The sequence below is a fragment of the Narcine bancroftii genome, chromosome 1 (genome assembly GCF_036971445.1).
Source record: "Narcine bancroftii isolate sNarBan1 chromosome 1, sNarBan1.hap1, whole genome shotgun sequence".
Lineage (NCBI taxonomy): Eukaryota > Metazoa > Chordata > Chondrichthyes > Torpediniformes > Narcinidae > Narcine > Narcine bancroftii.
The window spans coordinates 290,501,516-290,519,728 of record NC_091469.1 but is presented as its reverse complement, the minus strand read 5'-3'; the positions used below and the strand labels follow the sequence as shown (position 1 = coordinate 290,519,728).

General features: G+C 41.2%; 1 protein-coding gene across 13 annotated transcripts in view; it reads left to right on the top strand.

Moving 5' to 3' along the window:
* LOC138745883 (transcriptional enhancer factor TEF-1) overlaps window positions 1-18,213 on the top strand; it is a 210,723-nt gene that overhangs the window by 33,274 nt on the left and 159,236 nt on the right. For 4 of the 13 annotated variants that reach the window (XM_069903364.1, XM_069903387.1, XM_069903378.1 and 1 more), the window contains one exon: window positions 7,200-7,301. The exons of the other annotated variants lie outside the window; for them this stretch is intronic. The gene's annotated coding sequence lies outside the window, so the exon portion shown is untranslated. The remainder of the gene's footprint in view (window positions 1-7,199; window positions 7,302-18,213) is intronic. 13 annotated transcript variants of the gene reach the window in all.

Genomic DNA, 18,213 nt, shown 5'->3' with positions numbered 1-18,213 from the left:
TAGATAAGGAATTGACTCTCAAGGATCAAAATCCAAATTTGTTGATGTGGATGTCACAAAATCTGTTGATTTGTGGTAGCATCACGGGTGCAAATATGGCTATAAAGCACACTTAAAAATAAATAAATAAATAAATAGATGCAAAAGAACAAAGTGAGATGGTGGCTGTGGTTCATTGTCCGTTCAGAAATCTGGTGGGGGGGGGGGGGAAGAAGCTGTTTTTGTGCCACTGGGTGTTCGTCTTCAGGCTCCTGTACCACCTCCCTGATGTTAGCAGTAAGAAGAGGGCATGGCTTGGGGGTCCTTGAGGATAGAGGCTGCTTTCTTGTGACACCGCGTTTTGTTGATGTCCTCGATGGTGGAGTGAAGATGTTGGCCGAGTTCACAACTATCTACACCCTTTTCCTGTCCTGCGCATTGGCACCGCCATACCAGAGAGTGATGCAAATTTCTCCAAGTGTACCATGGAGATCGTTCTGGCTGCAAGAATTTTTGGAGATGTATCAAATCTCAGAATCCTCAAAGTATACTCAGGATCAGACTTACCGTCATGAGCATGTCATGAAATTCATTGTTTTGCGGTAGCATCACAGGTGTAAAATTGGTACAAATTTCATTCAAAATAAATAGTGCAAGAAAAAAGGAAAAAATGAGGTTCATTGTTCAGAAATATGACGGGTGGGAAGAGGCTGTTTTTCTGCCTTTGGATGTTCATCTTCGAGTGCAGGAGGCGAATCCACAGACACTGTGTCTCTGACAGGGCTCAATTTTGCTTCTCTTTGTCTCGTCCTGTAAGAGGTGCTGGGTGATGCTAATGGGGACTCTTTGCCTACTTTATAGTAGGCAGAAGGTAATTTTGTGCAATGTTACATGTTCTGTTCTATTAAATGACAATCTAGAACTTTGTGTCTCTCTGCTGTGCAGCAGGAAAGGTGTTTGACTGGATAGATGTTGAATTAATAAGTGTTGCAATGTTACAGTCAGGTGATAGGTAATTCTGCTATTTTTGTAGCCTGGTTATGTGTGCACATTCTTCTTTGTCAAGGTGCTGTTGATTTGCAAGCAGTCTGTGGTTGAAGGCCACCTGATTTAACATCTTATCCCTGGTGCCAGGAGGTGATATAAACCACTTCAAAAAGGGAATCTGGTTCATTTCCTTTCACTGCCCCTTTCTGGATCTGGTTGTGGCTTCAAGAGGCAGGTAGTAAGAGGATGCAGGTGTGTGGAGGGCTGGAGTGAAGCCCCACTTTATTGTTTAACAAATGCATTTGAAATCTGTGAATGCAATGCTGCTGTCCTGAGATTGTACCTTGACCTTGCTGTCCATTGGAGTTTCAACTGCTCGAGCATCTTGTGATTCAACCCTGTATAAAAATTTTGTCAGTAGAACTGGAGGTGATGTCACGAGACTGATTCTCCAGAAATATGAATTTTAAATGTGTACTCTGAATTGTTAATTAATTAGATCACCAAAGTTTGTCACAAAATATCTAGCACACAGAGAAGGGTTCATCTGTGAACAGACTGATGGCTTATCTTCAACATTCATACAGCCATGTAAAGAGCGCAATTTACAGAGTGTAGCATTACAATGAAAAGGAAGATCAAGCAGGGGCAGCACGCGAGCTGAAATGGGGTTCACACAGGAGTCTGATGGCTGCAGGGACGAAACTACCCATTGGTGTGCACTTTCACATGTGAGCCTCCAGCCCAATGGGAGGAGGGAAAAGAGAGCGGGCCTGGCGTGGGATTCCTCAATAAAAGGTCTTGATCTGAAGCATTGACTATTTCTGCCCTCGGATGCTGTCTAACTTGTTGAATTCCTCCCACAGTTCTTTGTTTGCTCAGGATTCCAGTGCTTTTGTGTTTCTCCATGCTTCAGTAGTTATTGGCTGTTGCGTGATTTTGAGGGGATGAGGTGGAAAAACCAAATACAAACTCTGTGGCCCATTTGCTCCGGGCCATTTTTTTTTAATACAAGTTGAATTGCTGGTGAGGCCAGCATTTATTACCGATCCCTTATTGTGTTGAACAATGACCCTCTGCTTTAATCCCTTCTGGTTATTCTGCATAGGTGAGTGATTTGCCTGGGCATCGGTAATGAGGCACGATGCAGTCCAGTAATGCTGTGGAAGGTTACAGAACATAAACTGATACATTTGTTCTGCTTGACCACACCATCCAGGTTGTCCTCTTGAATTCATCCCATTTGCACCATCCCTCCAATGCTATATATGTAGATTATACATCTCTGACAACAGCCCTTCAACCTTTTCATCTCCATATCTGTCTACATCGGGGTCCCCAAAGTGGTTGCTATCGTCCCCTGGGGGATCGATTGGACTATCCAAGAGGTTGATAAATGAACTTTTGCAGTGGAAAACGGGCATATCAGCAGAAAATTATGGTAGTGGTGTCCAACCTCTTGAGAGTGGGCCTTGGTGGACGCCATGTTGTATTTAGCCTTTGAATAAGTTGAAGGTAGATGGAGCATAGATGCATGTGTTTGTACTTTTGCTAGCACCCCACTCCAGAGCTGACACCACCTCTCAGTCCAGTGTTGCCACCACCCCACTGCACCTGCACCCCCCCATCCAAATTGGGATACCATGCATGGGGGTCCATGAGGCATTAGTATTCCATGAAGGGGTTAATGGTCTAAAAGGTTTGGGGACCCCTGACCTACACTAATCCTATTTCCTGTAATATTCTTCCATGTCTTATCTAAACAGTGATTGTATTTTATTCTGCCACTGGCAGTGTGTTCCAGATATTGATCGCTGCATCTAATAATAAAATAACTCCACAGGTCCTCCTTAAAACTCTTTCCTTTCACATTTAAATCTCTATCCTCTTGTTTCTGATACCTTGACCATGGGATAAGGAGTGTCTACCCAGCCTTTTTCTACCTTTTTTCAATTATTGCCCCCCCCACCCCAACTGAGAACTCTGTTCAAAGTTTAATGGGCCCGCTTCCCTGTGAAGTAGTCAGGTTTTGGTTTCTTTTGTACTTCTACTGACTACACAAAAAAAACAAATATTTATGTTATGAGAGGGGAAAAGGAAACAGGACTTTTACTGGAATGTGCTGTGGCACCGGGGGTGGGTGGTGGGATTTAGGGCCCTTGTTAAGAAAGGCCGGTCTACTCTAAATAAGCCTCCTTCACTCTGACCTGAATAATCTTCACCTGGAACTAAAGTCTTCCAGACATGCAGCATCCTGGTGCATCTCACAGTGTGGCAGCGGGAACGGTGCACTACAGTGCTTTATAACATTCCAGTGTCTCAACGTTTTACATTCAATGACCCACACTAAGAAGGCAATCGTGCCACCATCATCCTTAGCTTGTGCTGCCACTTTTGGGGAACTTTGGACTTGAACCTTGAGGTAGTACTCTGTTCGTCTACATTCCTTCCCTAGATAACTGTTTAAAAACAGTTTGCCTCTTCAGTTTATGAGTATGTTAAACATTTTGCTTCCCCCAGTCTATGAGGAGGCCTTTGAATGTATTTCAGGCAGAGTTGGGTACCTGTATTTAAGGCAGAGATTGATAGGTTCTAGATTAGCCATGGCATCAAAGGTTATGGGGTGAAGGTCAGGTAGTGCAGTGGGGTTGAGTGGGGAAATGGATCAGCTCATGATTGAGTGGCAGGGCAGACTCAATGGGCTGAATAGTTGCTTCTATGCATAATGGACTGTGATTTTTATACCTCATTAGTTGCACTTAAAGGACATGCAGCAGCTAATTTCCATCTCCTTCCTTCCCTGCCCATGTAGGGTAGGGATCAAGGGAAAATCCAAAGCAATCTGACTGCAGATTCCTGGGGACTGCTACACTCTCCTTCCCAGATTCATGAAGTATCTTTATCCCAAATTTTCTCATTCCATGGATCCTGCTTGGCTGTCAGAGTTCATCCGGCATTTTCTTTTCAGATTCTGGCACCTGCAGTTTTGTATTTTCTACATTTCTAAAATACTTAACTGGAACATAACATAGTTCAGTGGAGCACAGGAAAGGCACTTCCATCATGTGTCTGTACTGGACAAGATGTCCAAATCTAACTAAAGCTCTGCTTGTACTTGATATACACCACAAGATGTAAGAGCAGGAGTAGGCCATTTGGCCCATCAAGTCTGCTCCACCATTCCATCATGATCTGATCCATTCTCCCACTCAGCCCCACTCCCCATAACCTGACTATTTGGATACCTATTAATCTCTGCCTTAAATACACCCAATGGCCTGGCCTCCACAGATGCTGTGGCAGTAAATTCCAGTGGTTCACCGTTCTTTGGCTAAAGAAATTCCTCTGCATCTGTGTTTTTTAAATGTGTGCCCTTCAATCCTGAAGTTGTGCCCTCATCCTAGACTCTTTTACCATGGGAAACAACTTTGCCACATCTACTCTGTCAAGACCATTCAACATTTGAAATGCTTTTATGAAGTCCCTCTTAATTCTTTTGAACTCCAAGGAGTGCAGTCCAAGAGTTGTCAAACATTCTTTGTATGCTAATCCCTTCATTCCAGGAATCATTCTTCGATGAAATCATCTCTGATCCTTCTCCAATGCCAGCATATCCTTCCTTAAATAAGGAGCCCAAAACTGTACCCTAAACTCCAAATGAGGCCTCAGCAGCACCTTGTAAAGCCTGCTCTGGTATCCTATTCCTCTAGATATAAACCCCTCTGTTCTCTTCAGCTTTGTTATGAAACTCCTGAATTTGCAGACACAGGAGATTGCAGAGGTGTGAATCTGAAGCAAAACACAATCTGCAGTGGGAGAAAAAGAATGGTCTATGTTCTGTGCTGGAGCCCTGCCAAGGCTGACGTGGATACAGAATTCCAGAGCTGGACTGAGTGACTGCCACTCTTTTTCAGTTTTATGAAGGCAAAGTTACACGCACGTGAAGTTGCTTCGCTCGATTCTGCGTACCTCGGAGCAGCTAAGGAATGTGTGATGAAATGGGTAGTTTCACCTAACAACCTGGCACTGTTTGTAGTTTACTTGCGTTCACACTGAGACTTTTTTTTCTCTCTCAGCGATGAATCATCTGATGATTCAGATGCTGCAGCTTGGATGTTTCAGTTTTCAGGCTGTGACCAAAGGCAGGAAAAGCTGTGGTTTCCAGTGGTGGGCTCAGCCGCTAAATGACTTCCTCTCTCCCTGCCAACTGTATGAGCATCGGTCGAATTTGTGGTGTGCAGAATATAATGGAAAGAGAAAGCACAGTAGACCTTGTTCCCTTTTAGTCTGCTCTTTGTATCCGCGTCTTAGAAGACGGAGTCTTTTTTTAAAATGCCCATTAAATCAATGAAAATGCATCTCAAAACTGCTTCTGCTGCTGTTACCCTTGATACAGTCTCCATTAAAACTATTAGAAGTGGATGCTCATTTAGTTTGCCAATGACCTTCCTCTGTTTGTTTTGCAATAATGTTGGTCATTGGTTGTGCTTTGGTTACTTCACTTCAGTGTAATCTTCAAGCATCTTTAAATATTTATGTTCATGTTTAATGGCATTTGGTACCATTGTGGTGCTGGACCCAAAGGCTGTTCAGCTTGTGTCACTATCTTGGTACAGCTGTCCACTTGGTTCACACTTGCCTCCTCACTTGTGCTGCCGCACTTTTCATTTCCTTTGAAGTTAGTTCTTGAAAGTTATTGTAGCTCTTTCCACTGTCTTTTCAGGCATTTCTAGCACTCCCCTTTATGTACTTGCCACTGAATATCACCAACAACCTATCATGGTCTGGAACTGTTGCTACCCCTCTACCATTAGACTCCTAAACAACAATTGGAAGACTTTATTTTACAAAGGACCCCAATTGCACTATCTTGTGTCTCCTTTTGTTGGACAGCCACATGAGCTTCAAAACCCAAACCTTCAGATTCAAGGACTTTTTCTTTCTTGCTGTAATCGGACTCTTGAATGAACCCCTCATTGGTAAAATATGATGCCCATGTACCATTCATCTGTACTTTTGTCCATACCCTGTGCATTACAGTAATACTACTGTACACTGTTTTAATTGGGCTATCTAGTGTACTTAACTGAGTTGACCTACCTGTGTTGCACACTTTAAATTGTAATATGTAGCACAATAACAGACCCTTGGGACCACAAGCCTGTACCACCCAATTGACCTACAGTCTCTGTACATTTTGAAAGGTGGGGTGAAACCAGAGCACTCGGAGGAAACCCATGTAGACACGGGGAGAGCATATAAACTCCTTACAGACAGCACAAGATTCGAACCTGGGTCACTGACACTGTAATAGCGTCGGGCTAACTGTGCCACCTGTGATATATGTGACAGTAATAATTCAATTCCTATCATGTGCTATTACAATGCCAATGACCCCAGTTCGAATCAGACACTGAGTGTAAGGATTTTGTATGTTCTCCCTATGAATGTGTGGGTTTCCTCTGGGTGCTCTGGTTTCTTCCCACCCAAACATATGGGGTTAGTAGGTTAATTGATCATATAGGTGGAATTGGGAAGTGCAGGCTCATGGGCCGGAAGGGCCTGTTACCGAATGTATGCCAAAATTAAAAAACTAAATTAAAAATTAACTTTGACCTGTAGATCGAGGATGGGAATCGTAGGAGCAATGGTGTGATTCGCAGATCACTATGGTCAGACTATTTTTGATAACAGAATGACACAGAACAGGCTATAGCCACTTGGCCCATCGGTCAAGTGCTAGATTCCTGAAGGATATTCCGACTCAGTCCCCACAACTCTGCAAAACCTAGCCCTCTTCCCCCATTCCTATAACGTTCCTGCTAGCTCCACTCTACAGAATTTCAGAATTGCAACAATGTGGCATTTGTGATGGGGGGGTGGGTGGGGGGAGAGAAAGTTTAAAGGAGGTGTGTGAGGCCAGAGTGTGGTGGGTTCCTGGAATTGGCTGCGAGGAACAGTGGGGGAAGCAATGGCAACAATAGCTTTCAAGATGTTTCTAGATGGACACCCAGATAAGCAGGGAATGGAGGGATCTGGGCAGGGAGCAGAGATTTAGTTTAATTTGGCATGGTGCTCGGTGTAGATGTTTTGGACTGAAGGATCTGTTTCTGTGTTGTACTGTTCTTTAAGGGTTTCATTCTCCTCATTGTTGATTGCCTTCTATGCGTGTCTTTCGATTAGTCATGACCTGCTCCTGGAAGGCTTTTTAAAATAAAATTACTTTGTTTCAGACTATGCAAGATTGTGGATTTTATGTGCAGCGTGGTGGTCAGCACAGCGCCTTTATAGCGCCGGTGATTGGGACCAGAACTGGATTGAATCACACACTGTCTGTAAGAAGTTTGTATGTTTCTGCGTGGGCTTCCTCCCACCTTTCAAAACCTACCGCCGAGGGTGTAGGTTAATGGGGTGCAAATTGGGTGGCAGGGACTTGTAAAACTGAATTAGTGTGTTACAGTGCTGTATATCTAAATTTTAAAATAAATTTAAATTTCTAGGCTCTCCCCATTAATCTTTCTGCTGTAAGGTGAAACATCCCATTGTCTTGTGCATCCGACAACAGCAATGGAGTGCTGTTCATTACGCATGATTAGGATTCTTGGGAATCAATGTATCTGGACTCCTCAGAGCTAAAACTCTGGGCCAACTGGAAATGGTTAAATAACCTTCCAAATTCAGACAGGAAAGATGTGGATGACAGATGTTCCTTGTCCTATTCTAGCTTATCCATGTAGAGAGATTTGGTTTCTTTCCCTACCCATCACCCCCATCCTCCCCCATTGCATTCTTTTAATCTGGCCCATCTGCCTTCAACTGCTCAAGGCATGCTCTGGTCCTGCAGAGGGACGCTGGCCACTTCTATAGTTCTCTTTTCAATGGTGATGAACCTGATGGGGAGCATGCAGCAGGACTTGCCCATGTGTGTTGGGGATTGGTGCAAATGCATCTCCCATGTAAGTTGCACTCGATCTCCAACAAGAGTTTGGCCAGGTCCTGTTCACTTTCTTGTTCATCACTTTCGAGAGCAGCCATTCTCCACAGGGTCCCTATGGCCACCCCTGGGGTCCACAGCACATTTAAGGTGGGCATGGGGAGACCGAGATCCTAACTTTTTTTTATATGTAATCAGTAGGAGAAAAGTATGGAAGAAACCAACTAATCATGACTGCTTCACAGGGAAGGGGGCCCATAAACTTTGAGCAAAGTTCTAATGGGGCGATGGCCAAAAACAAGTTTGAGAACAAGTATTTCCATTTTCCATAAGGCACAAATCGGAAGTGTGAAAGCCTCTCCATATAACCATTTACGGAGCGGAAACAGGCCATGTTGGCCTTTCGAGTCTGCACCGGTTCACTGATTTTGTGCGCCCTCTTCAGGCAATGGTCCCTCAAAGATTCCTTTTATTGTCACATAATAATAATTTAAAAATGTAATATACATAATGTGCTTCAACCTTTGTCTTCTGTAAGGCAAAGAGCTGCAATTAGATTTTTCCAGCGCCCCCTAACAGTAGCTGAAAGAGAAGCAAAAGAGAGTCACTTCAGAATGGCTGTGTCTGTGGATTTGCCTCCAGTGCTCCCGCAGCCACACAGATTCCTGTTTGATCCATCGGCTGCCCGAGGTCCAGATCCAAATCTGATCCAATCAGGCAGCCTTTTGAGTCAGAGGCCCCTTCTTGCCCTCAGCACCTTCTCTTTTTTTTTTTTTTTTTTTTTTTTTTTTTTTTTTTTTTTTTTTTAATTTTTTATTTTTCACACCATAAATCACAATAGCCATGATATACACTTTTTCTTTTCCACACATTTACAGTGACTTTTTCTCCCTCCCCCCTCCCTCCTCCCAAGCCACCCCCCCATCCCTCCCCCCTCTCATCCATTTTAGTTATACAATCTAGGTTGCATTAATTCAGTTAGACAATGTTGTCATTCAACAAAAATACACCAGAAATTCTACTGAGTCCATTTTTTTCTTCTCTTCTCCTTCCATCAACTTAGGTAATGTTTGTTCCCGGTAGGTTTTCGCTATTGTATTTAATGTAAGGCTCCCATACTTGTTCGAATATTTCAATATTATTTCTTAAACTATATGTTATTTTTTCTAATGGAATACATTTATTCATTTCTATATACCATTGTTGTATTTTCAAATTATCTTCCAATTTCCAGGTTGACATAATACATTTTTTTGCTACAGCTAGGGCTATCTTAACAAATCTTTTTTGTGCATCCTCCAAGTCAATTCCAAATTCTTTATTTTTTATGTTACTTAGGAGAAAGATCTCTGGATTCTTTGGTATATTGTTTTCTGTTATTTTATTTAATATCTGATTGAGATCATCCCAAAATTTTTCTACTCTCTCACATGTCCAGATTGCATGAATTGTTGTTCCCCTTTCTTTTTTACATCGAAAACATCTATCAGATACTGTTGGGTCCCATTTATTTAACTTTTGCGGTGTAATGTATAGTCTGTGTAACCAATTATATTGTATCATACGCAGCCTCGTATTTATTGTATTTCTCATCGTTCCAGAGCATAACTTCTCCCATGTTTCCTTTTTTATCTTTATATTTAAATCTTGTTCCCATTTTTGTTTAGTTTTACCATTTGTTTCCTCATTTTCCTTTTCTTGCAGTTTAATATACATATTTTTTATAAATCTTTTGATTAACATTGTATCTGTAATCACATATTCAAGGTTACTTCCCTCTGGTAAACTCAAGTTGCTTCCTAATTTATCTTTCAAGTAGGATCTCAGTTGGTAATATGCCAGCGCTGTATCTCCCGTTATATTGTACTTATCTCTCATTTGTTCAAAGGATAAGAATCTACTTCCTGAAAAACAATTTTCTATTCTTTTAATCCCTTTTTTTTCCCATTTTCTAAAGGCAAGGTTGTCTATTGTAAAAGGGAGTAGCTTATTTTGCGTCAATATTAGTTTTGGTATTTGGTAATTTATTTTATTTCTTTCTACATGTATCTTCTTCCATATATTGAGGAGATGGTGTACTACTGGAGAAGTTCTATGTTGTACCAATTTTTCGTCCCATTTATATAATATGTGTTCAGGTATCTTTTCCCCTATTTTATCTAATTCTAGTCTCGTCCAGTCTGGTTTTTCCCTTGTTTGATAAAAATCTGATAGGTACCTTAATTGTGCGGCTCTATAATAATTTTTGAAGTTTGGCAATTGTAAGCCTCCTTGTTTATACCATTCTGTTAATTTGTCTAGTGCTATCCTCGGTTTCCCCCCTCTCCATAAAAATCTCCTTATTATTTTCTTTAACTCTTTGAAGAATTTTTCTGTCAGTTGTATTGGCAATGCCTGAAATAAGTATAGTATCCTTGGAAAAATGTTCATTTTAATACAGTTTATCCTTCCTATCAGTGTTAGTGGTAGCTCTTTCCAATGCTCTAAATCGTCCTGTAGTTTTTTCATTAGTGGATTGTAATTGAGTTTATATAATTGGCCTAGATTTTTGTTTATTTGCACACCTAGGTATCTTATTGCCTGCGTTTGCCATCTGAATGGGGATTCCTCCTTAAATTTTGAGAAATCCGCGTTATTCATAGGCATTGCTTCACTTTTATTTACGTTTATCTTGTATCCCGACACTTCTCCATATTCCTTCAATTTCTTATATAGTTCTTTTATTGATAGTTCTGGTTCTGTTAAGTACACTATCACATCATCCGCAAACAGACTGATTTTGTATTCCCTGTCTTTTATTTTTATTCCTTTTATATTATTATCTCTTCTTATCGATTCTGCTAGTGGTTCTATAGCTAGCGCAAACAATAATGGTGATAGTGGGCATCCCTGCCGCGTTGACCTGCTTAAGTTAAATTGCTTTGATACATGTCCATTTACTGTCACTTTCGCTAACGGTCCCTTATATAATGCTTTAATCCAATTAATATACTTCTCCGGTAAACTGAATTTTTGCAATACTTTGAACAAGTAATTCCATTCTACTCTGTCGAAGGCCTTCTCTGCGTCTAAAGCAACTGCTACTGCCGGTGCTTTATTTCCTTCTACTGCATGAATTAAGTTAATAAATTTACAAATATTGTCTGTTGTGCGTCTTTTTTTGATAAATCCAGTTTGGTCTAAATTTACCATTTTCGGTACCTGTTCTGCTAATCTGTTCGCTAATAGTTTAGCTATTATCTTATAATCTGTGTTTAGCAAAGATATTGGTCTATATGACGCTGGTGAGAGTGGATCTTTCCCTTGTTTTAGTATCACTGTAATTATTGCTGTTTTACATGAATCTGGTAAGTTTTGTGTCTCATCAATCTGGTTGATTACATCCAGGAGGGGCGGTATTATTAGGTCTTTAAATGTTTTGTAGAATTCTATTGGGAGTCCATCCTCTCCTGGTGTCTTATTATTTGGTAAATTTTTTATTATCTCTTGTATTTCTACTGTTCCAAATGGTTCTGTTAATTTATTTTGTTCCTCTATTTGTAGTTTTGGTAGTTCAATTTTAGTCAAAAATTCATCTATTTTCCCTTCTTTCCCTTCGTTTTCGGTTCGGTATAATTGTTCATAGAATTCTCTGAAGTTTTCCTTAATTTCTTTTGGATTATATGTAATTTGTTTGTCTTTTTTCCTTGTTGCCAATACCGTTTTCTTAGTTTGCTCTGTCTTAAGCTGCCATGCTAGGATTTTGTGTGTTTTTTCCCCTAGTTCATAATATTTCTGTTTTGTCTTCATTATATTCTTCTCCACCTTATATGTTTGTAATGTTTCATATTTTATTTTTTTATCCGCCAATTCTCTTCTTTTGGTTGTATCTTCCTTTATTGCTAATTTTTTTTCTATGTTTATTATTTCCCTTTCCAACTGCTCTGTTTCCTGATTATAGTCCTTCTTCATCTTGGTTGCATAACTTATTATTTGCCCTCTAATGAATGCTTTCATTGCGTCCCATAGTATAAACTTATCTTCCACTGATTCCGTATTTACTTCAAAGTACATTTTTAATTGTTTTTCAATAAATTCTCTAAAATCCTGTCTTTTAAGTAGCATGGGGTTTAATCTCCATCTATACATTCTTGGAGGGATGTCTTCTAGCTCTATTGCCAATAACAGGGGTGAGTGGTCCGATAATAGTCTAGCTTTATATTCCGTTTTCCTAACTCTCCCTTGTATGTGGGCTGATAACAGGAATAGGTCTATCCTTGAGTATGTTTTATGTCTAGTCGAGTAGTATGAGTATTCCTTTTCTTTTGGGTTTTGTTTCCTCCATATGTCCACAAGTTTCATTTCTTGCATTGATTTAATTATAAATTTGGTTACTTTGTTCTTCCTGTTAATTTTTTTCCCCGTTTTATCCATATTTGGATCCAAATTCAGATTGAAATCCCCTCCTATTAGTATGTTCCCTTGCGTATTAGCTACCTTCAAAAAGATATCTTGCATAAACTTTTGATCTTCTTCGTTAGGTGAATATATATTAAGTAGATTCCAAAGCTCTGAATATATCTGACATTTTATCATAACATATCTCCCTGCTGGATCTATTATTTCCTCTTCTATTTTAAATGGCACATTTTTGCTAATTAATATAGCCACTCCTCTTGCTTTTGAATTATACGATGCTGCTGTTACATGTCCTACCCAATCTCTCTTTAATTTCTTGTGCTCCATTTCAGTTAAATGTGTTTCTTGGACAAATGCTATATCTATTTTTTCCTTTTTCAGTAAATTTAGTAGTTTCTTCCTTTTAATTTGGTTATGTATTCCATTAATATTTAGAGTCATATAGTTCAGCGTAGCCATTTTATATTTTGTTTATCTTCTCTTTCCGTTTTTCCATCATTACCTTTCCTCCTTTTCCATTTCTGTTTTCTTATTTTCAACTCTTTACCAGACAACATTCCTACAACATCTAACATTTTCCTTATTCTCCTATTTCTATCTTCTTTATCCCCAATCTCCCCTTCCCCTCCTGAGTTGCCCTTTATCCCTTGTCGGACAACCACATCTCCCCTCTCCATTTGGATTTGCGAATCCACTCGCAAGCGTCAACTGATTTTGCAGTGACCGCTCTTTTCCCCCCACCCAGCCCCCCCCAGAAAAGATTTCGTTTTTTATATGTCACAAAGGTCACTCTTTTAGTTCCCTCCTTATTCTCTCTATTCCATTACCTTCCCTTATTAATTCTTGTCTATACTTTCTATGTTTTCCTCTAATTACAGTTACTTTCACATATGCCCGTTGTCTCTATTCACTCTTATACCTCTTTACCCGCATACATATCAATCGTGGTCATTTTTACCCTCCTTACCCGTCTTCATCCCTCAGTCTATTTTTGTCTTTACCCACATACATATCAATCGTGATAATTTTTGCTCTCATTACCCGTCTTCATCCCTCAGTCTATTTTTGTAATTGTTCTGCAAATTTTCGTGCTTCTTCTGGATCCGAGAATAGTCTGTTTTGTTGTCCTGGAATAAATATTTTCAATACCGCAGGATGCTTCAGTGTAAATTTATATCCTTTCTTCCATAAAATCGCTTTTGCTGCATTGAACTCTTTTCTCTTCTTTAGGAGTTCAAAGCTTATATCTGGATAAATGAAGATTTTTTGCCCTTTATACTCCAGTGGTTTGTTGCCCTCTCTTATTTTTTCCATTGTCTTCTCCAGCACCTTTTCTCTTGTAGTATATCTTAGGAATTTTACTACAATAGATCTTGGTTTTTGTTGTGGTTGTGGTTTAGGGGCCAATGCTCTATGTGCCCTTTCTATTTCCATTTCTTGCTGTAGTTCTGGACATCCTAGGGCCTTAGGGATCCATTCTTTTATAAACTCCTTCATATTCTTGCCTTCTACATCTTCCTTAAGGCCCACTATCTTTATGTTATTTCTTCTGTTATAATTTTCCATTATATCTATTTTTTGGGCTAGTAATTCTTGTGTCTCTTTAGTTTTTTTATTAGATTCCTCCAATTTCTTTTTTAAGTCTTCTACCTCTATTTCTGCTGCTATTGCCCGTTCTTCCATCTTGTCCATTTTTTTCCCCATTTCTGTTAAGGTCATATCCATTTTATTTATTTTCTTTTCTGTGTTGTTTATTCTTCTTCTTAAATCATTGAATTCCTGTGTTTGCCATTCTTTAAATGACTCCATGTATCCTCTAACAAGAGCAAGTACCTCCTTTACCTTGCCTATCTTTTCTTCTTCTATTTCCCTGTACTCTTCCTCTTCCTCTTCTTCTTCCTCTAGGTTGACCATCTGTTGTTTCTTTGCTGCCCTTTCCTCCTCTTCTTCTTTCTTGTTTCCATTGTCTTCTGTGGTGTCTTCTTGCTGCAGGTGTTCTGCAGCTGTCGTTGCCGGCTGTGGAGATCGACTCCCCAGCTGGTCCCCCCTCCCGTCGGTGTGTTTTTTTGTATGCGCATCGCGCATGCGCGAGGAGTCGCGCATGCGCGGTTGCGCACTTTTACTCGGCTCTGTGAGCCATTGTTGTAGTTCTCTTTCTACCGACCTGAGGTAGTGGGGTCTTCTCTCCACAGCGGGCCTCTTCGGACAGGTAAGGCCTTCACCTTTTTCCTCCGTTGTCTTCTCTTCCTCTCTTCTTTCCGTTGATTTTGATTTTTCTCCTTTTGTCTCCATCTTCTTTCCACCTTTATATTCACTTTTCTTTAACTTGTATTTCTGTGCCTTTGTATTTTCTCTCGTTTTTCCCGACTTTTCTGGAGAGGGCTGGAGTTCACCGTCCGGCCACTACTCCATCACGTGACTCCTCCCCCCCTCAGCACCTTCTCAAATCCTGTTTCTGACACCTGGTTCCCATGAGCCTGCATGAATTCATTTCTGGTAGTACAGCCTCCTTCAATACAGTAAAAACCCCTGGTATCCGGCAGCTATGGTGATTGGTAGATGCTGGATTAGTGAATTTTCCAGTTGCTTGAGATTGTGTGTTACGTGATTGGCAATTTTTTTTTTGCTGGTTTCTTGTGGCTGCTGGTTGCTTGAACGGGAGCTTTATTATGATTGAACGTGGATCTGGAGAGTTGGTCTCTTAGAGCGAAAGGGGCGAGGAGGTATGGGCGACAAGGTCCTCTTTGGCTGGGTAGCTGTAGGGAGAATGCATTAAATTTGTCCCATTCATTGGCTGTTCTTTTTTCTAGTTTATTGCTACTTTAGTGTGAGTTGAGAATTTGTTCCTCTGTCTGTCGGTAGAGTATACAGAGTTACTCTGATTATTACAATGTCCTTTCCACACAACTCAGTCTGGTGCTGCAGATCCGCTGCCTTGCAACTCAGTAGCTCCGAGTTTGCTCCTGGCCTCAGGTGCTGCCTGTGTGGAGTTTGCTTGAACTGTTGAGACTGCGTGGGTTCCCCCGGGTGCTCTGGTTTTCTACAGCGTACCAATGACGTGAGGGTCAGTAAGTTAATGGCTGTTGCAGATGATCTCTTGTGTAGCTGACTGGTGGGAGAACTTGGGGTGTTGCTGGGCTTGAGACAGTGTAAGGAAACACAAAGATTCAAGATGAGATTTGTTGCAAACAGTGCCCTATTACACAAAATTGCCTTTGCCTGCTGTAAGGCCGACAGATTCGCCATCGGCAGGAATTGCCTGAAGTGCCTCCTACAGTCAGAGAAAGAGAAGCAAAAGCCTGCTGATGTTGGAATCCTGAGCAAGCAGTAAGCAGCCAGAAGACTCAGCAGATCAGTCAGCGTCTGTGGGAGAAGCGGTCAGTCTGTATTTCCGATTAGGGCCCATTATTGAGACTAGAGAGAATGGAATTAAGTGGGGGGAGAAATGGCTGTTCTGAGCATGCATAGACTAGATGGGCTGAATGACTGTCTTGTATCATTGGGAAATATTGAAGCCGTTCTCTGTGGATTTCCTGTTTTGGATTCTGGATAGTAGACTCCCGTCCAGTAACTATTGTCTTGTTAATCACAGCTATTTTTCAAGTGACTGAAATATTGATTAGAAGATAGATATATATTGCTTCAGTATACAAATGAGATTTTGGGTCCAGCAGGTTTCAGATTTCTCTGAATCTGTAGGGGCAGATCGTCCAGCTAATTGATTAGTTAATTAAACATCAATTTCTGCGGGCTTGTAGACATCATATCCTCGATTATCTCGTGTTAACTGCCAATTCAAGGTTGGTTGCCTTTGTCCTTGGAGACTATGCTTTTGTTCAGTTCATTGTTTCTCAACGTGTTTTTTTTTTCAGCGATCTATGTTAAAGGTCAGTAAATGCCTTTGGTCAACCCAAAGCAAATAGCAATTTCTCAAACGCGGTCTCCTTTGGAGAAGGCTGAAGCAGCTCATTTGAGCGGAGGTAACTCTCACAAAGAGCAGGGTGAATGCTGGCCAGGCTGGAGAGAAACACAAAAGTCTGCAGATGCCGTGATTGCAGAAAAAACACAGAAATGCTGGAGGAACTCAGCAGGTCTCACAGTGTCCGGGGAGGTAAAGATATAACCAACATTTTGGGCCTGAGTCCTTCCTCAAGGTCTCAGCAAAAAGCAGGCAGGTGTTTGAATTAAAGACTGGGGAGAGAGAGGGGAAAGAATGGGAGGGGGAGGAATGCAGCAAGACCAGCTGAGTCCCTCCAGAATTTGAGTTTTCACCGAAAAGGGTGAGATTTATCTTGGCTGATGAGACTCTGAGTCCAGCATGGAACCAGGCCCACAAGCACAGCTTGTCCATGCTGAACAATGTGCCCTCCTGTCCATGACTCACTAGGCCCATGCCCCTTGCAGCCCCTTCTATCCATGTAATTGTCTGTGTTTCTTAATGACACATCCAAAAAAGGCAGTGGCTTTGACAGAGGAAACCTCTGTCAGCATTACTGTTAAATGTCAACCTAAAATACATATTACAGCTCAGTACAGGCCTTTCAGCCCACAGTGTTGTACCAATCTTTGTAAAGCTACTTCATGACGATCTAATCTTTCCTTACCTCTCACACATGACATAACACTGATGTTTTGTTAAAACACAATGCTGGAGAAATTCATCAGGTCAAACTGTGTACTTTATACAGCAAAGATAAAGATACAGAACCAACATCCAGGCTTGAGCTCTTCATGAAGGTTTGAGCAAAATGTAGACAAGCACCTGAAACAAAATGGTTGGGGGGTGGGGGGGGGGGTGGCAGAGCACGGTCCCACAGGCAAGAGATAATAGGTGGATAAGGGAGGGATATCTACAACATATTTGCCCATATTCGCAACTGATCTGTTGTGTTCTTCAATTGCCTTTCACACTGTCCCATAACTCCACCAATCTTTGTACCAGTTATAAACTTACTAACCCACCCATCTGTACCTTGATGAAGGGCTCAAGCCTGAAACATTGGTTATGTATCTTTGCTGTATAAAGGAACACTGACCTGCTGAGTTTCTCCAGCATTGTGTTTTTACTTCAACCACAGTGTCTGTAGACTTTTGTGTTTTACTTCTGCCAACATTTGTTCCCAGGCCCAAGGAGAAGAAATCCCCAAAATACAGGGAGACCAGGAATAGACCATGCAGCCCCATTCACCTCTCAACACCAAGATTATGCCCTGCCCCCCCCCACCCCGATCAATCACTTCCTCAAATTTTCAGAGACCTATCATCCCTCTGTCAAATCAAGTCAACATGCACAACCTTCCCAGTAAGACAATTCCATATATTACCATTCCTGGTGAAGAGATACAGGAGGATCAGAGCCAGCACCACCAGGTTGAGGAACAGCTTCTTGCCACAGGCAGTGAGAATGCTGAACAACCAAAGGAACTGCTCACACTGACCATCCGAGACTCTAATTTGTACAAAACAATTAAAATATTATCCTGCATATGTATTGTTTGTCTGAACATGTGTTATGTCTGGTTATGTGTCTGCATGTTTTGCATCAAGGACCAAAGAATGCTGTTTCATTGGGTTGTACTTGATTACTGAAGACCATTCTCCTCCACTTCATGCTCAATGACTTCCTGCTTAGACCAAGACTGTGGGCATGGACAGAGATGATTTTCCCAGCATCCAGCCTTTTGAGTACTTTAATGATCCCTATGAGTTTGTGAGATCTTCTAACATCCAGTGACTGCCACCCCAGTCACCATTATCTCTGCTCAGACCCACTTTCCCCTTGCCACCAGTGAATTTTCACCATGTTCCCTCTGTAGCAGGGATATACTTTTTAGAGAAAGCACATTGTGGGCTGAAGGGCCTGTACTCTAAGATTCAAAGTTGTGCTGACCTATGCACACCTACTCCACAACAAT